This window comes from Athene noctua, chromosome 3 (assembly GCF_965140245.1).
Source record: "Athene noctua chromosome 3, bAthNoc1.hap1.1, whole genome shotgun sequence".
NCBI lineage: Eukaryota > Metazoa > Chordata > Aves > Strigiformes > Strigidae > Athene > Athene noctua.
This window is the reverse complement of record NC_134039.1, coordinates 47,755,624-47,778,254: the sequence shown is the minus strand read 5'-3', so window position 1 is coordinate 47,778,254 and position 22,631 is coordinate 47,755,624. Positions and strand designations below refer to the sequence as shown.

General features: G+C 36.6%; 1 protein-coding gene across 3 annotated transcripts in view; it reads left to right on the top strand.

Annotated features, from left to right (window-relative positions):
- The window catches only part of CNOT2 (CCR4-NOT transcription complex subunit 2), a 91,116-nt gene that overhangs the window by 28,823 nt on the left and 39,662 nt on the right, over positions 1 to 22,631 (top strand). Inside the window, exon 1 of one of the 3 annotated variants that reach the window (XM_074901518.1) lies at positions 4,277 to 4,313. The exons of the other annotated variants lie outside the window; for them this stretch is intronic. The gene's annotated coding sequence lies outside the window, so the exon portion shown is untranslated. Of the gene's footprint in view, positions 1 to 4,276; positions 4,314 to 22,631 lie in introns of those variants that run through there. 3 annotated transcript variants of the gene reach the window in all.

Below are 22,631 nucleotides of genomic sequence, written 5' to 3'. Positions count from 1 at the left end.
GCCAATGTTATTGTTAATACGTGTTTTTTTTAAAAAAATATTTATTTTTCTGTGACTTTTACTCCTCTATGTCTAACTTTCTTTTAAAATAAGATAGCTCTTAAGATGTGTTGTCTTTGGGGTTTTTTGGTGTGGGCCTTTTTTTTTTTTTATTTAACACTTTTTGTCAGTTTGTTAGAATGGAGAGTCAGTCACATGGTTTTAGAAGACCTAAACCTATGCTATTGACTTGGGTATCGCTCTTGAAGCTTAATCTGAAAGCGATTTAGTACAAAACCAAACTGTGCTAAAGCAATCCAGTATCCTCCTGTGGTGGAGCAGATGATTGAGTAGAGGAGAAGCAATAGGTGCTGTGTATTTTAAGAAGAGCTTTTGGCGTGCACTGGTATGGTCTACATAACTAAGCTAAGGAGGTATGTCCTATATTGAAGCTACTACAAGTTGTCTGGAAAACTGCAGTAGAAGTACTTCACTGGGAAATGGTAGGTTTCATATGCATTTTCTTGAGCCTCTAGTACTTGTCGATATTTTTCTGCATTACCGGATGATAGAAGAGAAAGTAAATGTACCCATTTTGCATAAAAAGACAATACAGAGATGAAAAATGGTACAAATATATAATGAGGAGGACTGGTTAATCAGTAGGGAAGGATGTAGTGCTTGTAGTGTGTAATAAGCCACTCAGACTGGCAGTACATTTTTGAGGGAGAGAGGGAAGTGGATGCTGTTCCAGGATGTATACATAGGAGTGCCTGTATCCAAATTGTAGTGAAGTACTGTTGCTGTATTTGAAGAGGTTAGAACCTTGCATGGAGTACTGTACTTACAGAAGTATATTAACTGTTAAAACGACTGAAAAAGAGCATGGGCTTTGCAAAGATGGCCTGGAAGGGCAGGGCGGAAGAACTGGAGCTGTTCTCTCTGGGAATGATTGCAATGCTGTACCTCATGACTGCTGAAGGAGAGGTGGAGGAAAAGCTGTTCTTTGTCCTCTGGGAAAGGATAATATCCTTATGACATTTGTACAAAAGGGTTTTTCGAAGGTTGGAGGGACTTCTGGTAAGACTGGTCAGACACTGACATAGGGAGATTGTGTAAGGTAGATCTGTCATTGGTCCAAGAGCCAATAATGGTGTTATCAGGTAGACAATGGCTTCTGCCTTCTGCAAAAGTGAAAGCTCAGTGGGAGCCAGGGACTGCCATCCAGGAGATAGTAGCAATTGCTAGCCTCTCAAGTATGAGGTGTCTCTTTGCTAGGGAGAATTTCCCATTTCCTGCAAAATTCTTAACCAACAAATTAACATCTCATTTGGAAAAGAAGAATACAGCATGATGCACAGCCTTTGGGATGAAGAATTCTCATTTCTCATAAAACAGGAGAACAAAAGCCCTGTAATGAGGTGGAATTACAGTGATTTTAATCAGTATAGAATTTGTGTGTATATACAAAATAGGCTAATATTTGTATTAGCATGTTGTCTTCTCAATATAACATTGTATACATACATTAAAAATGATGAAGACTGGCATTTTCTCATGCAAATTGCATTTATTTTAAATTATTTTTTTTCACTGTAGCTCTTTGAAGTAGTATTTTTGTACTTGACTAAGGTCCTACTCTTGCTTTCTTAATCCCTGTCCTAGGACTGACAGGGATAGAGTGTTGTGGAATTTCATCAATGCTGTTTGAATTGTCCTGGTAAGGATTGTGTTATAATGTCCTGACACTCTTCTGCTGGAACTGAACACAAAACTGCTTTGGTGGTGTTGGTGCTGTAATGAGATGAGAGGGAGGAGCTGAAACCCACCTACTTCTGTGGCACTGCCTAGAGAGGCTTTGCAACCGAAGTCCTTTCATCTCTTGTAAGGGAAAGTGAAAGTCTGGTTTTTGTGCTCAAACTATGATAGTGATTATACCCTAAAACCAGTTGCTTATGCTGTGACTAACTTTATAATATCTACTCAGGAAAAGAATATAACCCTTTCTCTCTAATTTCTCTTACCGTTTTATTATATTTGTATGTCAGGTATAGTGCGTACTCCCACTAACAGGTTTAGGATTGGATGAAAGAGCCATTCCATGTGTAGCAAGTCTGAATTTAATGAAATAAAAGAAACATAATACAGTCTGATGATTAGAGTGTTAGAAGAAATAATATTGTCAATATATGGATGCTAAAACTGAAATAGTAACGTTTTAAGATAGGTAAAGAAAGCAGCATTACTGAGTGTGTGTGTGGCGATACATTCTGAGTTTAGAACCTACTTGGAAGGGAGTCTTAAACTGTAAAGTTTTATGGTGTTGGAACTCTCTTAAGGATCCAGTTCCTTGTCAGGCAGAAAGGATCAGTCTGCCTATAAGACTTCAGTGATATAATTCATATTTTTATAGCAAATGTAGTTCTTATAAGAATCTCTTTCTCAAAAAATAAACCTGTGGGGTGTTCCACAGTATTTGGTACCGTTTCTGTTTTGTCAGGTGAAGAACCAGCTGTCGGCACAGCCTTATACCAATGGTGTCAAGTCCTGCTCACATCAGGCAGTGTTGCTGCTCTTTGCTAGAGCTGGCGAAGGGAGAGTCTCACTGAATTGTCTTGTGTAGGCACTTGACTTGTGAGGCCAGGTCTCTTCACAGAACCAGGGGGAATCTGAAACTCTCTGCTGACCTTATTGGTGGTGTATATTGACTTTGCAGCCTTTGTAATAGAAGGAGGAGGACAGCAGCTTGCCTGGTGTCCTACAGATTCTTTGCAGGACATGAGGAGGGTGTCCTCCAGGGCGGTGGTAGCCATATTGGAGATGGCAGCCTCTCCTGCTTTGCTTCCTCCCATCACCCCACCATTGGCAAACTATGGTTTTAGTGGGGTGGTGCAGCCCTGGAACTGAGGCCACACTTGAATCACTCAGATCACAGGGGTAAGTGCTGTGGGCCTGAGGAACTTGGTTGCTGTGTTCAGACACTTAAACTCATGTTCAGTGGTAACCACTTTGAATAGGTCCCCTAGTGTATCAGTGCTTTGGTGATAGTTTCAGTGAAGTGTTTTTGTTGAATTGCTTAAAGGTGAAGAAAAAGTTTAGCAGAACAAGTGTACACAAATTATTTAGCAAATCTGCTTTGAAATTTTGCCATGCTTCTGATATGGGGAATCATAGGAAAGTTGTTATGAGAAGGGATGGTGCAAAACACTTGGTGGAGTTTTATCCTGTAGCTGCAGTACCCACGACTGGTGGTGCTGTGCCTCTCTTGCACATCACTCTTAACAGTGTGAATGTGCCTTTTAGGTTTTTTGGTAAAAAAACCTAAAACTTTACTGTTGTATGCAACAGCTAGCTCCTTCACTAGCTTAGGGTCCTAGAATACTGCTCTGTGTTCAAGGCTCAACTGATGTGGTTTGTCACCAGAGCAGTTGTTCATTTCCTGTACCAGTTACAGACAGAACATACTGATTCTGGAGACCCCGAGAGGTCAGGGCTTCTGCTTTCCCAATTGTTTTTTGGTGGTGTTTTTCTTCCTTCCCATTATTTCTTCAGTGAAATAAAATTTCTGTTGGGAATGTTTTTTGTTTCCTTCCTTCTTTGGATTTGGAAACACACATTCTGTGCTTCCAGCTTCTGGTTGTTTTTTTCCAGTCATCTCTGAAAATTGTTGGGCATGAATTTGGGTTTATTCCCCTGCTGTCCCAAGGGTGATTCGTAAGCATTTCTTTATCTCTTATAAGGAGGAGAAATTCCCTTTAAGGTGCACAATAGAAAGAATTGGCCTGTATTCAAGTTTTATTTGGTTTAGCAGAGAATAAATTACACACAGCTTAAAAATAATTTTGGGAGCATTTGTGATTTCTTATGTGCTTTTCTTATGAGGCTAATTCTGTATTATTTTTAGAAAAACTTGTCTTTACAGGATTGAGGCATCTGTGCCTCTTTGTTTGGACAAATTATCTGTAGATATATTAGATCTCTGTAGCCTTTTAGTTCATGTTGTGAGCTCCTTTTTCTGGATGGAAAAAAGCTTACTACCAATTAATTTTGTTTCCTAAATCTCCAAAAGAGTACTAATTTTGTCTTCAAAATTAAATTTTTATTGCCTTTTGCTTTAAAATTACTCCAAAGCTGTTTATTTTAGGTTTGGTTTTTGAAATGGATTTTTTTTTTTTCATTTATGGAACGGTAAGAATTGTGAGATGCTTGGAAGATAATATATTTTTACTAATAATGTTTTATTAATCTACTTCATTTACAGGAAGTGGTCATCGGTCAAAATTTGTTTACCTCAGCAGAGACAAAAAATTAATGGGCAAATGTACAGTGTGTAGGTAGGTAGCTATTTTCAGTGCACTTAAGGTTCTTCAAAGAACCTTGTTCTAAGGGAGTGGGATAGCTATAAAACCATAAGATTTTGCTCTTTAAAATACTCAGGCAGTAGACTCAATGGTAGATGTTGAAGGAGGTGGCTTTGAAGTATACTAATGTGCTTTCTACTTTTGTGAGGTTTTAATAAAAAGTGCCTTGGAATGATGCATATGTGCACTTGTGGGGTAGAGAGAAATTGAAGCAAGTATATTTACTTTTATATGTGCTTTTATAATTTTTGCAAATATTTTTCTCTAAGATTTGTAAACAAACTGTTTTTTCTGATAGTTGTCCCAAATTTGAAACTTACCTAGTATAAATTATAAAGGGATTGGGCATGAGCATCTTTATTTTGTTGACTGTTTGTGTTTTACTACGTTCAGTGCATTGAAATGTAGTGCAGTAATTGTTACACTTTGCTATATTATTTTCTTTTATGGTATTCTGTAATCATTACAAAAGTTAGTCAAAGTTCCATGATTGTAAGTTTGCAGCAGTAGTACCATACAGTGGGTGGGTGAGTTTTGCATTTTGGCATGTCGATAACAATCACATTTTATGTATACCCTTAAAAAGAGAAATAAATCCTTTATTTAAATTCTCTCATTAACATAGTCTGCTCTGCAAATAAGTGTTCTCTGGAATCTTTAGTGTTCCTTCAGCTCAAATGGCAAAGGCTAAAAAAATCCCTAAAAACAACTTGGTTTTGTTCATGCAGAAATGAACGTTGTTAGTAATTATACAAGATATTTCAGGCTAGCATTGCATTTAATTCAGTAAAATTATCTTTGAAGATGGAAGGTTCAATTTCAGGACTGTTTTGTTTTATCTTTACATCACTAAAGTAAAAATTCAGTTGTTTTGGTTTTTATTGCATGTCCCAAACTGTGGTACTATGCAATGTAGCCAGATTTTATATTTATGTCCTAAAAGTAGAGTAGGAAGGAGGTGACGTTTTGAAATGGGGTATTACAACATTTTAAAAGTAAAATCTGTTACATTCCTGTGAGTTAGGAAGGAATTTCAGCAGACTGCAGACTGTGAGTTAATTAGAGCCTACAAATTATTGGGAGGAAAAAAAAGTGAATGTGATAAGAAGACATGAAGTTAAAAACATAAGAGTGAACTTTGGGGTTTTGCCAAATAGCATGTTAAAGTAGCATGGATGTGTTCCCAGGAACATGTTATGACATGCTTAAGATTCATTAAAATATGATGAGCAGAAGAGTCAGCAAACCTCAGGAATAGCTTGCTTTTTGTGATTACTTTCTCTTACATTTTGGCAATATGTGTTTGAATTTAATGATACACTGCAGAAAGTCCCAGAAGTAATTTTGAAGAGTTTTTCCTTTCATTTGTCATGTGTTATTTGTTATGCTCAGTTAGACTTCAGTTTGAGGGTTTAAATGTGAATGTGAACTTTTCTCCTGTGTGCTACTCTTGTCTCAGAATCCCAAATTGGTTGGGAAAAAGTTATGCTTGGCACAGGTTGGTTTCTTGGTCCTCAGAACAATTTATCAGTGTGTTGCTTTTGCTTCCAAGGCAGTCTCCAGACTGTTTTGGCTTTCCTAGAGCAAAGCTGGTTAAGTATTTTACCATTAGAGAGTGTGCCTTTTCACTAATAGTTTCTGAAAATTATTTTAGTGGCAAAGCATGTTTCTCTTCAGTCTCCCATGTAGTGCTTTAAAGAAGGTGAGATCTGAGCAACCTGTAGTATGGAATGACGGTTCCTTACACAGGTGAACGCTCAGCTTTGAGAGCCAGTGTTTAAAGTGAAACAATGGGGTATGCAGACTGGTAACTGGGAGTTTTTGTGAAGTTGCAGTTCCAGATATCCTTGGTGTCAGGAAGACAAAAGCTGTCCTGACTTAATTGCTGTGATAAGGAAGGCAGGTGACTGTTCTTGTTTATTAATTTATTTATGCTGAACCAGGCAATAGGATCATTTCTTAAAGCCAGAAATGCTCGAGACAGTTGCAGACACCATGGTACAGTGGGTAAGGACTGGTATAGCTTGAGTGCTCCAAAGCATGTGATTCAGAAGTGAGTGTGATTCAGTGCAGCCCTGCTTATTTGAATGTGGACTAGATCTGATACTTCATGAAGCAGTACCAGACAGACCTGTTTTGAAATACTGGATTCATAGATGAAAAGTCATTTATTTATCGAGAGTAATCTTCAGCTCTTTTCTTTTTGAAGTGTTAAAATGGGTTTGTCTTGTAAAAGAAACCTGCTTTGGTTGTACACTCTTCTATCTCTGTTCTCTCTTTTCCAGTCTCTAGCACTTTTGATACCAAGAAATTTTAGAGAAGCTTCTCACAGAAGACTATACCTGATGTATATTTTGCTTCCCTTGATAGTAGGAGATTTAGAACAGAACTTAGAACAGAAGAGTACTTTTGTGAGAATGTTTTCAGATGTGGATTTTTGTAGTAAATAATTGAGATTGGTTGCTTTGATCAAGAATGAAGTAGTTACATTTCAGGGATCCTAATTCAGAGGTCCTGTCAGTCCCTGTGAACATATATGGGGGTGGGAAATGGGATGGAAAAAACTGTAAAACTTTTACAGAGAACAGTTATAAGTTACTAGTCTTTACAAAAAGAAACCCTCCTTGTAAAGAACAGCACACGTATTCACACATGAGAAGAAATTAGGAAGCATCAATCCAGAGCAAAAGATCAAATAAGAAACGTTTGAAGTCACTAGGTTCTCAGAGGGAACCTTATTAGACTTCCTTAGAAGTTTGTTGGATTACCATAAATAATCAAGATTGGAAATAATTTTTCCTCTGAAATTAATCAGAATTGTAGTAAGAAAGCAAGCAATTAAACTGGAAAACAATGAAAGAAGGGAAATAGATCTGACCAGGGATGCACTTTCTACCCAGAAAGTCAGAAGCCTAAATGGTTTCATTTCAGTCTTCTGTCAATTAATTGGACTATAGAATTCACAGGAAACCCAGAAAAATGGATACACAGAGGATGCAGAGAAAGCTTTCAAAGTTCAGAGCCATAATTTACTGAAAATATTTGTAGAATTACTTTGTTCCTAAATAACCTGAAACATAAAAACTTTCAGGTACTCTAATATTTATATTTTAAAAGAAAACTTACAGCTCCTCAGTTTTATTTGCTTAACTAGGACTATGCATGCCCAAACCAGCTATGTAAGCATTTAATCTACAGTTTAGCAAATTTATTTAAAAAAAAAAAAAAAAAAAAAAAGCGCTTCAAGTCATGAATCTTTTCTCTGTATGTTCTTCAGGGCTTGTTGACAGATTCTTTTCTTTTAGCCTTATTTTCTTATGGCACATCTATTGTAGTACATGAATTGCAAATTAACAGGCATTAGTCAATATTTTGGTTTTTTTCAATTGAAATTTTAGACTGTGTTAACACTTGACATAAGAAGTGTGAAGGTAACAGTTAAGATCTTTTTTGATCCATGGGTTTATTGGGGTTTTGTTGTTGTTCTTTCCCAATGAAAAAGTAATTGAGCAGATAAAGAGAAACAGTGCAGGCAGGTGCTGTGTGGTGACTGTCACCCTGTGGAGTGAAAGTGGGGCGGTTTATGTGGTTACCACCCTCAGCTGTGTTCTTGATCCTGTCCCAGAGGTGGTTGTACCTGCTGTAGGGGTGGTTGGACAGGGTATGTAGTAAATCCTGTGCAAATTTCAGTATAACCTACCAGGAGTGAGTTGGTGGTACCTAGGTTGGTGCTTGTGTTCCACAGCTTGTCAGCAGCTTCTGGTGAGAGGGGCATGATGGAAAAACTGAGGATGGAAGCTGTATTGGCTGCCCTAGTTCAATCCACCGCTGCATGTGATCAGTTACATATTATACTTCCTTAATGGTGTAGTCTATCATACAAAGATTCATTCTTCTGATTAGGTGAATTTGGACAACAGGATGCTTGCCTTCTTCATTTCTTAATACTTGATCTTCAGATACAGTCTCTTGTCAAGATACTGTTAGTTGGGGCTGTGTCTGGACCAAGGAGCCCACTGGCTGAAAATTTAAGGAGCCAGGCAAGAGCAGGACTGTGACTGTATACTCCACTGCTGTGAAACGTTATGCTTGTGAAAATCCTTCTCACTGATGATTCACACTGTAGTGAATCTTTAATTTAAAAAAAAAAAAAATTCCTATGCAGCCCCTTTAATGTGAGAATTGGCCAGTGAATGTATAGAATGCTTCTCTCTGTCACTTCAAAATTCTAAAAACTTGCTTACCATCAAATTTTTAACTGCAGCCTATGGTGGATCGTGGTTATGTTTGTATTTCTCCCTCCCCATAACTGATTTGCTGTCACTTTTAAACTAATTTTAGAATATCCTAAAGAACCTTCACATTCTCAAAGAACACTTTTAATCTTAAGTAAACTGCTTTCTACCAACTATCAGCAGTGTGTCGGTTTTCCCTTATTCTGCTATCAAAGCTTTCATCATGTATATAGTTTGAGTCATCCAGACCTTTCCTTTCAGCACTACACAAAAATCTGCTCAGTACTTCAGCAACAGTGAGTGCTAATGGATCCTCCCTTCCAGGAATCTCCAATTTTGGAGGCAAATGGTTTGTCTGCAATAGAATTTCCTTGATAACTGTTTAAGTTCGGATTCCTAAAAAATCATTTGTTTGTGACTCTTGCATTTTTTCTGCATTTTACTTAGCTGTGGGTGATCCAGCAATCTCATCAAGTTTTTTTCAGTTAATAAGCAGAAAACTGTTGATGTATGATATATATCCAGTTGCTATACTGAATATATTTTTTTGGTTCTTTTACTCTTTACCTGTATACATTAAATGTATTGCTGTTTCTAAACTAGCTTTTTGAAGATAAACTCTGGGCAGAACTAGAAAAAACATACTTTTTTGTGTGTGTGGCTAAGTTTTGAAAGTTGTGAATTGTTCACAGTGCTGCTCCATGGGCTGTTTATGTGCGCTGTCTCCAGGAACATTTTCCTTTGTAGCAATAAACATTTTGATAACTTCCCTTTTAAAAAGGGGAGGAAAGGTTAACAAAAGTGGTAAAGAATATATTTATTTAACAGTGCAGTAAAAAAGCTTATGGCACCACAGAGATTCAGAAACCGTTTTTAAAAAATGACAGTAATGAAAGAGATCAAAGACACAGAATTTGTAAATGCTTTTGCCATTTGTAGTTCTTGAGAGCTAATTATTGTACACTCCCTGTCATTGAAAGAGAGCTGCACTATGTGGGTGATGTTTTGTTTAAGAATAGTTACGAATTTATGTAATGTGTAACTGCCTCCAGTTATCCAATATATAGGTTCATGATGAAGTGTATCACTCTTGGTATTTTCAGTAGCCTGATGCTGAGGCATATCCATACCTTTAGAGTATTCTTTTGGATTTTGAAAATGTGGTAAAGAAATTAGTCTTTCTGTATCTTTCCTGAGCAAGATTTAATGCTGGAATGATACGGTTTTTTAAAAACAAAACTTTTGAGAGTCTTGCTTCAAGGTTGTGTTGGGTGGAGGAAGACAGGGAAGGGATTGTTTCACTCAAGAAGCTAAACTTCTTCTAGGACTTGGCTGATCCTGAGAAGGCTTCAAAGAATTAGGCATCACATTGTGGTATAACGATTTAAATTCCTGTATCTTCCCCATCTGCAATATTGGTAAAATGGGTTGAGGCTAAAATTGATTTGAGTGTTTTCCTATTGCAACTCTAGATGAAAGTGTACTGATGCTGCTGGTCAGGATAATTTTTGCATCTTATGAAATCAGCTGTAGGAAAAGAAAAAGTGAAAGTTGAGCTCTTGCATTTGCAAGCACTTCACCAACTACAAAACTTGCATTGTGAACAAGGCTATATACATTAGCTGAAGACTGAGTAGTCCCATTTTCAGTAAAAATACTTTTTTATTTTAATGAGAACAGAGTAATGGGAAGTAATGCCCTGTTGCTAGTTCTACCACGCTGTTAAGGCACTAAAGATTGGAGCTCTAAATACATGTGACTGTTTTCTGAGAAATTGTGAGGAAGGTATGAGATGGAGGGGACCATCCCATGTCTGGGACTTGGGCCAAGTTTAAGCATCATTTGCAGTCTTGAGTTTAGACTGCCAATTTGAGGTAGCTCTATTTTAAAATGTTGTGGTGTATAGTCTGTCGCTTCAAAGGGGAATTGCTTTAAAATGAAAGATGACATGTTATTTAAGTTTCTGATATTTGAACAAAGTTTACAGTATATATTGAGTCAAAGTTTTACAATATGAGAGTCTGAAGTCCACCTGCTTAAGTGAGAGAAGCTAGATTAATTCATTTTTTTAACAACTTTAATGGAGAACAGAATGATTGAAGAGGTTTAAATTGAATGTGTGGTAGATTAGTACAGTGGAAAGGCATGATAGGTGCATTTACTGCTTTCTTAATTTTACTTGGTGATTGTATTTGTGATAGCATGGTAGCAATCTCAGTATCTTTCCCAGTGTGGAATAGTATCTAACTCTGAAAATTCTTTATTAGCATCAATTAACACTTAAAAATTCAATGAAGAATTGCAGTTCAGCAGTTTGAAGTCTTAAATTTATTTCTCATTCTTTTTCATTGTCTTTAAAATAAATTCAGTAACTCTTTTTTTTTGGTTGTGTGGTGTTTGGTTTGTTTGTTTTCGTTTTTTTTAAGATGACTGACTGTGTCCTTGTTCTTTAGATATGATGTAAAAATGTCAAAGTTGTTTTGTCATACTTTATTTTATGGCTGAACCTGGAACAGCTGTAATCACAGCAAAGCCTGACTGTGTAGTCAGACGGTTACAAGAAACAGGCCCTGGAATATTTTGAGAAAAAGCTTTCTAAAGCATTTTAGAGGCTTTCATTTTAAAAAAATAATAAATAACCAAAGGATAGGAGTCTTTAATTTTAACCTTGCATTTTTGCATTTGCCCTGAAGAATCACAGACTCTCAAGTATGTTTTAGGAGAACATGTTAAAAAGTCATACATGAATTTAACCTGTCTTGGGAAATGTTTCTGCTTTTGCAGAATGTACCATTAGTCTGGAGAAGGAGAGTCACTGGGAAGCAAGTACATTGCCAGGAAGTCATGGCAGCTTGTAAATACTTTCTATTCAAGGATTCAATATATTAAACATACTTAATGTTTTGAATTTTCCAGTTGTATTTTAAGGTAAGGCAAGATGTTTGATGTGCTGTGTGTGCAGAATGAATTTTTTGGCCAGCATATTCTTAGCTGTTTCTATTTTTAGAATACATCTGGGGAAAAAAAAACCCCACACAACAAAAAACAAACAAACCCAAACTGAAAGGAACCCTATATTTCTTAAAATTCAATGTAAAGTAAAAATACTGTTGCTGTCTCTTTCTTGAGGATGCTTCAAACAAACGGTCATCAGTTTACGGTAAATACTGTATATGTGAATATAATGTTAGAATAATCTTTCAAAATTAGTTATGCTCATTTTCAGTTGTCCTCCTAAACAAAAAGAACTCCAACAATATACTTCCTCCCACCCCCCGGCAAAAGTTAGGGTAGAAATGGGTCTAGTACCGATTTACTTAATGTCAACAAACTCTATCTGACCAATAAAAGAAAAAAAACTAAATTCCTGTTGCTACTCCATTAATCATGATCTACATCTGACTCTATAGTGCTTAACTGCAGGAAATGCTTGGGAAACCAGGGCTTATTTAGAATACGGTATTTTAGATTAACCAAATGTGAAGGTTTTGGCTGTATCCAAGAAAGAATAGGTAGCCAGTGCTGCTGTCTTAACAACTGATTCCACTATCTTTTTATGCAAAAAAACCTCCAAAACAGAAAAACCCACCAAAAAACCACGAGAACAAAAAGATAACTACAGTATTCCTGGAAAGAGGACCCTGTTCAAAATCAACATGGAAATGTTCCGGCTGGAGCGATGGTTGGTTACCCTTCTTTTAGTTGAAGCACAGATGCAGGATCTGTCCTCCTGGCTGAGAGTCTCAGCCGAAAGCAAATAAAAAGTCAAAGGAGTTCTATTCTTTAATTTTTTATCTTTTATTCTTCTCCCATAATAGATGTGATGTAATGAAAACATTTAAATCTGGAGATAATGAACCAAATTTGAATTACTTCAGAGTTTGTTTTTTCCTCTTAGTTTATAATCTTTATCTTCCTGTCTGATATATAGTGCAAAAGTTTTTAAACAGTAAATGAACTAACAAAAGATAGTGTCCAGTGAACAGATACAGACTACATGATAGTTACTGCAACATACATCATTTAATAATTCTTAGTATTTTACAGAAGTACAGATCTAGAAAGCTTGTCAATGGGCATTTTTGGTTTCAACTGAATCAGGTGTGTAGGAACTGGGAAGAAATATTACTTGAAGAGTATGTAAGGTAATGACTCCACAGAGAAAGCTGGAGGACACTTAGCAGATGAAACTATATCACCCTGGCTTACATGTGATATAAGGGACTACATCAAGATTAAGAGAAAGGGAAGAAACTCTCCCTCAGTGATAGAGTGTGCATGTGGTCTTCTTACTTGCACACTGACAAGCGTATCGATGCCATCCTCCTAATGGTGCTCAAAAGTAGTTTCTCAGCTGCACTGGAAGCAACCATCTTCCCTTGCCGGTGAGGCTCAGCTGGCCTTCATGTTTTTGACTCATCCACTCTGGACCCCATGCTACCACCCCATGCCCTGCCAGTATTGTTGCTGCTGGTGGTCTTAAGTTTTGCATTCCCTGAAGGGATATACCCTCCTTAAGACATTTGAGGGGTGATTTCTCCTTCCACATCACCAACTTTCCTTGTAAAAATTACTGATTTGGCAAATACAAGAAATTTGGTGAAGATTTTGAAGCAACTGGATCCAGTTTACATGTGAATTAGAAGTCTTTAAATTGTACAAAATGAGTTAAGATGTTTGGTTATCAGTATGCAGGCTGTTGTTTTTGTGTGTTGCTTTTATTTAAGGCTATTTTATTTTAACTGTGTCTTACCATTTAGGAGTCTTAAGTATATACTTTTTCTTTCTTTTAAGTGTAATGCCTAGGCTGGCATGTAACTAAATGTGTAGATGTTTTCAAAAGAGGGAGTGTAATGAAGCTTGCAGATGAATTTGTAGGGTAACACATGGTTGCCTGTTGTGAAGTACCAAAAAGTAGACCCTCTGTTTGCAACTATGGTGGCAATCAAATACATATGTCCTCCATGTGGGTAAATGGCTTTTCTTGCTTTCAGTAAGTGGTAGCAGGGAGTTGGCTTGCAGAACACTTAAGGACTCTTTTTTGGGCAGAGTATCAGGTATTAGCATACTAGTTACAATATGTCTAAATCAGAAAAATGGTTACCACCATATTTCAGTGTAAGATAAGATTTGCATGTTACTCTGCCAAGGGTTTTCCTTCAGTTTTATAACTGCTTAGGGAACTCATCAGAATAAAAGGTTTTTGAGATGCTCTTTATTAATAAAACCTTTATATCATATCAGTAACACTGGGAGCAATTACCTCTGCTTCACAAGTGGGACTTTAGTGAGAACACTTGGCTGGTTTGGGCTAAATTAGGACCTGGTTTGTTTTCCAGGTTAAACTGTTCCATGTGTGCATCGTCTGAGCTGTGTCTTATTTGTGGGAAAAGTTTGAGTGGCTAGGAGTGATACCAAGAATCAAAGGTGGCAAAGTACATAATATTGATATTGAAGCTGTAGCACTTGGCATAGAAGAAATATTTTAGCATAGCAGGTCTTTTGACTGTGAAGCTGAAGTCCGACCTACTTAATCTTGGTTAACTTCCTGTTCTAATTGTTATTAAAAAAATGTTTTGTGAATATGTGATGACTACTGATGAATACCAGAGAAGAATGAAAACCTGTTAAAAGTCTTTTTTTGTCTTCCCTCTGCAACTGTTCTGAGCTTTTAATCAAAAACCCTACTTGAGATTTTTGCATTTTTTTAACATATTTGTCCTGTCTGGGGATTATATGAATAAAGATGCTAGAATTCCAAATCTGGTTTACTGCCTGTCTGATCATCACTTAACCTGCTTAATTCTCTTTATAGGAGTGTGGTTTTGTCTTTTGAGGATCTTTTCTCTGCTCTATGCCCATACACATATCATGGAACAAATACTAGTAAATTAACTGTCCTGTTTTGTTGCATTCTAGCAGAGGGAGAGTAAATTAAAGAGATGATGGTACCAGTACTCTGACAGTAGACTGACATTTCCCTGCTGAAATCCCGTTTCCTGTTGCTTATACAAATAGAAAGTTTTTTCAGGCTGAAACTTTTTGTTCCCTACATCTGCTTCACATCGTTGTCTTGGCACCCCTCCCTGAGTTTTCAGCTGAAGAGACTTAAATTATAACTACTTCTATGACTTACTTCATACAGAAATGAATTTTTAGAGTAGGAAGTGCAAATTTCTTTTAACTGGTGGCTTTTTTGTCACTATTTCTTTTTTTATCTCCATGAGAAGTGCATAGAATCTGTGACAGTTCTGAGTCTTTGAGAACAATTTACATGTGCTTAGTATGATTTTAATTTATTGATTCATTTCTCCAGTTACCTGATCCAGCATTCAGACTGCACATACATAATGTGAATTTGGCTATACGCACAATTTGCTGCAGCAGAATTCTGCTGAACACAGAAACTGCGTTTTTATCAATTTGCTCTGAGTTTAAGAAAATGCCGAATTCCAACTTCTTTCTCTGGGGACTGGAGGGAATGATAGGATTTTGTTATTTCTGAAGAACTCAGTGCTGTAGCTGATTTCCTAATCTTTTAACTCTAGACTGCATATGAGTAGATCTAGAATTTCTAACTGGGTAAAGTGCCTTTTTATTTATTTTATTAAAAAAACATGCCACAAAGCAACAAAAAAGGCAAGCCTGGGCATGGAACTGGAGATAAAATTCAAATAGATTAAAATACAGCAAAATTTGTTTTGTCTGCAGCAAAATACTCAAAAGCACTAATGCAGTTCGTATGGCAAACTGTGATGATGTTCAACTGCAAAATCAATTTTTAGTTAAAACTGCAAGTAGTTTTCCTTTCTGAATTACCTAGTGGGACGAGTCAAAAGTTATCAAACAGAAGAATGTAGGAAGTTGTCATTCTGATATCTTCCAATGGCAATTTTTCTTACTGTAGAGGTGCAAAATACTGGTTTAGAGGAACTCGGAGAATAATTGTTTGAGGAGCCAGGAGGAGAAGTGCCACTGTAGTAATAGGTTTATTATGAGAATATTTGAAGCAAATATTTCATATTTTCAAATATTTCATAATTTCATCCTCATCTTTCCAGAATGGAATTTTGGGTTTTGCTTATAAATTTCTCCTTTCTAAGACTAATCAATTTCCATATTAATCAAATACCAGTTTTCATAGACATAGACAGTCAATTAATCAATTTCCATATTAATCAAATACCAGTTTTCATAGACATGTTTACTGTGATAGTTACTAGAAATGCAAGCTTGCCTATCTGTTATTTTATGTGCTGCTTTGCTTGTTTGTTGGGTTTTTTGTTTTCCCATGACAGCATGGGTACTTCAGAAGCTTGTTTGTTTTCTGAACTTAATTTTGGTTAAGTCTGGCTTTTTAGCATAACTGATTTCTTCTTTGATGGTATTCCCAAAAGAAAATCAGTAAATAAATATGATACACAGATAGTGTATATTTATCTGATAATTGTCTTGATGGATCATCAACTGAGAATACACTTTAAAAGTTACTTTTTTGTTTACAAATTGAACTAGTTTCTTTTTTAAAAAATACTATGGCAGAGCAGTGCCTTAAGTAGGTAACAGGTGTATGCCAGTAGATGATTTATTTTCAAGATAGTTGCTGTTGTTCACTGCATGCATACTTAAAATACTGAATTTAAAAGTATGAGCCAGTGTATTGACCCCTAAAGTTACTGGCACAATTGTCACTTCTTTCTAAAATGTGATAATCTTTCGTGGTGAAACCTTATGAGTTGAAGGGCGTTGCACAGCCAAGAGTATAGCATTTTACAATACTAAGTCAGAACTGCTATGTGAAATAAACATAGAACACACTTAGTCTTGAATGGACTGTAAATATTACAAATGACAGGAATCATCAAGAAGAGAGAAAGTGGGTAAATATACTCACACTTTGGTTAGGCTATTGAAGGTGGTATATTGGTTTCGATTTTTTTTCTTAATATGATAAATAATATTATTTACTCAATAATATCAGACAAGTAATAGTTGTTCCTGATGGACAGAATTCTTAAACCATGTCTCTGACGGATAATCCAGCTGTGTATTTTATAGTATGTGGGTGGATACGTATTTGTGTGTAGCTCGTCAGGACTTGTGACTTCATTACCATGTCTACAAAGGACACGCTCCTGCTTCTTCTCAGGTCACATCCCTAAATAAGGTGGAATGCATCTGCCTCTTCTTGATTTCTCCTCACAGTGGCTATAGATGTAGTGCTAGTTCATTTGCTCTTCTAATCACTTTTCCAGATCTCTTGCTGCCTTTCTCATCTTTGAAATCTCTTTCTTGTGTGTGTTTGGATTTTGTTGAATGGCATGTCCAAAGATTATTTCTTGAATGAGTACATCTTACTGAGCAGACCCATAAAAGGCCTCTACACAGCTTAGTGCAAACCACTGTTGGTTTGTCGCATCTTCTAAACCTTGTGCCTGTTGTTAGTAGGAGCTGAACCTATTGGAATCTGCCCTAGAATGGACATGGTGTCAATCATGTTGTGAAACCAAATGGAGTTTCTTGTAATCTCAGTTTTCAAGTTCATCTTTGGTAATTTCAGTGTTGGTTTATTTTAATGCAGGATAGTTTTTCTTATTCCTCCTGTGCTGTTTTATTTCAAGAGTGTTTTAAAATGTTCATTTCATAATAGTTAAGGATGGTTAAGAGTTTAAAGCATCATGTACGTCTTGGTCATGAGAATTTCTTTTCTGTGGCTTGTTTGATGTTAGGGACTGCACTTTCCTGACATAGTTTACATGCAGCAGAGATTCACAGTTTTATTGTAGCTTTTGAAAGCATTATTATACTTTATAGGACACTTGAAAAATTTTACCCTGTAGATGGCTGTTCTTGAGAACATGAGTGGAGGATAGTCTATAATCATAACTAGATATTATTTCCTTCATGCTCAAAACTTTCGTCTGAAGTTCTTGCACAGAAGTTGCTATGAATCTCATCAGTCATTTTCTTTTTGAAAGGAAAGCCCATGCAGTGTTTTAAGGAGATTGGTTATATTTCAAACTACTTTGAAACTTGACTTAAGTAAGTCTGTAAATCAGATAGTTGCTTTATGGCTGCTATTTTCTACAGTGCACCATGAATTTGGAAAATAATCAATTTATGAACCATATGGCACAAGTACAAGATTCTAAAGTCTATGCAACCATCAGGCTTTGTGGTAGATTTGTGTCTTGTATACTGTGGTGGTCTTCATTTCGCTCTTCCATATTTCTTGGATTAAAACATAAATACTTTCATAAGTTAAAAGAATATAAAGCCAGTTGTTAAAGATGGACAAAACACCTATTTTACTATTGTACTCTTACAGTGAGTGCAAATCTGTGCCACTATTAAGCTCATCAAGGAAAAAGACTTTTTAACAAAAAAAGATATATAGTGAAATGTTCCATTTTTCATGATTATGTACTGTTGATACTACAAAGTTGTTTGAAGGACTGTGGTATCATCAGTATGTAGTGTACTGTTAGACATTATCAGTCACCTTGAAGAAATGAAGTGACCATGATTGTGAAATGAAATCAGGGAATAAAGGATCTCAAATTCTAGTTTTGTTTTGTCTTTCATCCTGAAAATAAAATGCATCTATTTTTCACCAGTGTACTTTTCATGGTATTTTTAACACTCACTAAAGGATTGGGATTTGAGAGATCTTTTGCATCTAGCAAATTGGTAGTACATAATTCTGTTACAGTTTGGGCCAAATAGGAATTATCTTTGACACTGAGAAACAGTATCATAAACAGTAGCAGTGTTTACTGTAAATTGAACTTATGCTATCTTTTACCAACTGATGGAATTCCAAATTTTATTTTTGACTTAAATTGCAGGCTGATTTGGTGGTTACCAGCATATGACTTGTCATAGACACATTTTTGAGACACTTTTGCTACTAAGCAGCTCATTAAGGGTCACTTTTGTAGGTGCTTTGGATATGCAAGTATGTTACCTTACGTGAAAACACTGATTTGTAACAGAACGGAAAACCAGAGTAAATTATTAGCTTTGCTTAGTAAGACCTAAACAGCAACATCAGAAGCCTTAATATATAGATGGGTGGAAATTCTGTAACATCAGACTAAGATTACAACTTCTGATCGCTGTAATGTAGTGACAGTGTGTATGTTAACAAATACCATAGTCATTGGAGTAGCAGGAAGGGAAGATCCTGCTAAAATTCCTGAAGTGGTTTCCTTTTTTTAACTTGTATTACAATATATGGTTTTCAGCTCTCATGAAGATGATGAGTTTAATCAGTTGTAATGCAATGATGGATCAATTTTTTCTCCTCTATGCAAAATTAAAAATATTCATTTTCCAGGGAGATTTTCTAGTATCCTCTTAGTTTAGAGTTGGCTATGTTAATGTTGTGAGTGAGCTCTCCTTGGGCACTACCTATACTAATATTGCAAAGCAGAAACATAATTAGTTTGCATATTTTAATACTCTAATTTGCTTCAGGCTGTTGAACTAATTTAATATACAATCATAGTATCACTTTATAGAGATTAGAGAAGATCTTTTTGCAGCTTAAGATGCCAAAATTTTAATAGTTTTTCCTTACAAATTCTGTGTCAATAACATATTTTAAGTTATTGCTGTAACAAACAAGTTTTTGTGTGCTGAAGTATGCTATACGGTGGTGTTTCTTGCAATGAAAAGAATTTGTCTTAAAATCTGGTAGGTTTTTTTGTTTGGTGGTTTTGTTTTGTTGTTGGGTGGGTTTTTTTGGTGGTTTTTTTTTAGTATTAACTATTGGTTGTCCTGTGTTATGTATTCAACTGAAGGATAAAGGTCAGTGACTGTAGCAAACTGCTTATTAGATGCTTCAAGTTCTTAACATCTATATGGTGCTTTTAATTCCCCCATAGTGGTGGTTGTTAGGAGATGTTCTACAGAAGAATTTGTAGGTCTTGTCAGGTTTGTGACTACATTTGCTTGGTTAACATTAACTTGAAGTTGTGGGCAGATCTGTTTTTTAAACATGATGTGCTTCTGCTTTGAAAGAAGTGATTGTGTTCATCTGAAAAATTTGTCGTGGTTTGCAGCAGCATGGCTGGTTAGTTCTCTGAACTCCATCCTGACATGTAGCTCCTTCCCTTTCTTTCCTCTGTCACCATGAATATTTTCTAATAATATTTGTACATGGGTCTACCAGTGGGAGTTCAAAGTACTTTTGCAGTTTTATGATAAAGGATGAATTGACAGAAGTGCACCATCAATGAATGGTTAAACTGCCAATGTGTCTTGTGCAATAGAGGACTGGGTTCCCACAGTAGAACAGAAGTAGTTATAGGATTAGGAGAAGTATCTGTATAAAATTGGGCAGAGTAGACAGGAATTCTTAACTTAATAAAATTACCATGCAACTGGAGTTCTGCTTCTGTGGGATTGTGTTGGCTTAAATGTGTGTGTATATAAGTATGTATATATGAAGGACTTAAATACAGCACCTGGTTTCTGCCTTTCACCTCATCAGTCTAGACCCTGTGAAGATACAAAACCTCAGGTCACTGTGGCTTTCCAAAGGATATAAAATGTATTTGTAAGTGCTGCATGAACTTTGCTTTATTTACTTTTGTAGATGATTGGATGGTGATCTATCGGTCTATGAAAAAAGAGCTAAAGTCTTTGTGTATAAATTTTCCTGGTGACTTCTTGTCCTAAGAAATAAGCAACAAAGTTCTATCTGCAGATCTGCCTGTGTTTCACACAGCCTCAGTTATTCTCACACCTTCTTACAAATAAATAGTACCGCAACAGTGTTTTTCCAATATCTATGCATATGCTTGTAGCATGACTGACTAATTAATATGTGGGTGAATAATGGAATAAGTTAACGTGGATTGGAAGATGCCTACTGCTAGCTTGGCAACCATCTGACACTGTCATTGTGTAAACCTGCTGCAATATTGTAAGTCTGCACAGGGATAGGTGCTCTGAATCAGAAGTTTGCCAGCCATTTACTGTCACTGACGATTTCTGGGAAGTAGATAAATTGACTGCTGGTGTTAGCCTAAGAACAAGCAAAAAGTAAGCAGCCTGGCTACAGCAGCTGCAGCTTCAGTCTCTAATCCCAGTTCCTGTCATTTCAGTTACTGGTCTGTAGCAGCTGCCTTATTTTACTGTGCTGTAGTTTTGTAACAGGGCTGGATAGAAGTGTGAATTGCAGCGTCACATTTCTCCGTCGTGATCTGTGCTGTGGTTCATTCTCGGAGCAAGTGGTAGTTCTTTCTGGTGAAGTGAAATCCTGTTTAGGGGTACAGGCAGCTGCCAGAATGCCCACCAGTGCCTGCACCCTTCCTTCGGTGGGAGTGTGGACAGCCTGAGCACTGCACACTACTACTTCACTTGGCAGCATTGAACAACTCGGAATCACTTACAAAAATGCTGCTGTGAAGAAATGTTGGTCTCTGCAAAAAGTTTTTGAAGGTGTTCAGAGCAGTCGGGCACAGACATACAGCTGGGTTGGAGGCAGGGCTCCTCTGGCCTTCCCATCTTACCCTGCAGCTGTAGCCTGCAGTCCACTACTCTGCTCTCTGGAGTTCATCAACACAGTTCTGTTGGGTATCATGTAGAAATATGGGTGGCCAATAAAAATATAAATATTTATCTAATTTTTAGAAGTTTTATTAATTTCTTTTTTAATAACGTGCCTTTGTAAGACTCCATATTAATATCAGTACACTTCCATCAGTCTTCAGGACATAATCTTCTTTAGGTTTTGAGCCACTGTCTTATACAGTTATCAACATAGAAAATAATCGTTTACACAATTTAAATTTAGTGGAGGGTGTTTAAAATATCTTTCAACTTTTCATTATATAGACTTCATATTTGGACACAGTAGCTTTCTTGCAGCAGCTTTAAATGTATATTTTGAGACTGAAAGCTCTGACCTTACCCCACTGACTCAGAAATCTTTACCCTGTGTGTAGCCTGCCATGTGTAAACCTTTGCAGAAGTAAGGTCAAAAGCTACAGGGTCAAAGGCAGTTTTTTCCCCTTACATAGTTCCTGTACTGTAGCTCAAGGTTAGGTTATTACATTAGTACAGTATGGTGTGTGCTTCAGTGACTTGCTTTCTATCACAATTAAATTTTGTTATTCTGATGATGTATCACAAGAGAAGGTTTTGTGTCAAAAAAATTCTTCTCTTATCCCGGGTATTAGAGGAGCACTAAAATATTCTTCAGGACTTGTGAGAAGCTGCCTTTTACCTTCTCATGAACAGTAGTTGGTTGAGATGCTCAGCTTGTTCTCATTGCTTGAGATAGCGTCACCAAAGTATTTCACTATCCTTTTTACAGCAGTTAAAGGCAACTGCTCATCTCTCAGCGCTTTACTTAGAGCAAAGGACAAAATAATCCCCTTAGCCTGTTAAATGCTCCATCCCATCTGGTAGGTGATAATAGCATTGTATGGGGATTAGCACAGTGGGGATATTCTTATAGTGTAATGAAATCTGCACTACAGGTGTGAAAGTCAGCTGAATGCATTTGAGCAATTTGGGACCTTACAAATGCACATCTTTGTAAATATCATAAAATACAAGGTTCATCGAGAGAAGGTGTGCAGTACCTTTATGTGCCTTTACATGGGTGTAACACATGGTAAATCTGTTCTGAGGCATCATTAGTCTAAATACCTGAAACACTCTTGTAGGAGTAGTAGAATAGGCTTTTGTTTAGCTGAACATTTTGGGACAATTCTGTGATTATAGCTGTATTAAATTACACCCCAAGTGTTGACTTTACTTTTACTCAGAACTCCTATGACTTTGAAATCATGGGGTTGTTACTAGTATAGGAGCACCCATGTTTTAAACACTGCCTAGAAATCTTCCTCGGTAAAGGTGAAATTTGAATAAGACATGCTGAGGAATATCAGTAATTTACTGTCAGTAGGGATAAGAGGATTTCAAGCTGAAAGTAACTCTCCTTGCAGCCAACTAGAATAAATGTTTTGAAATTTCAGTTCCAAGCATGAGCATAAGGTAGTGCAGAATTACTTTTAAAAAAAATTTAAATTGTCCTGTG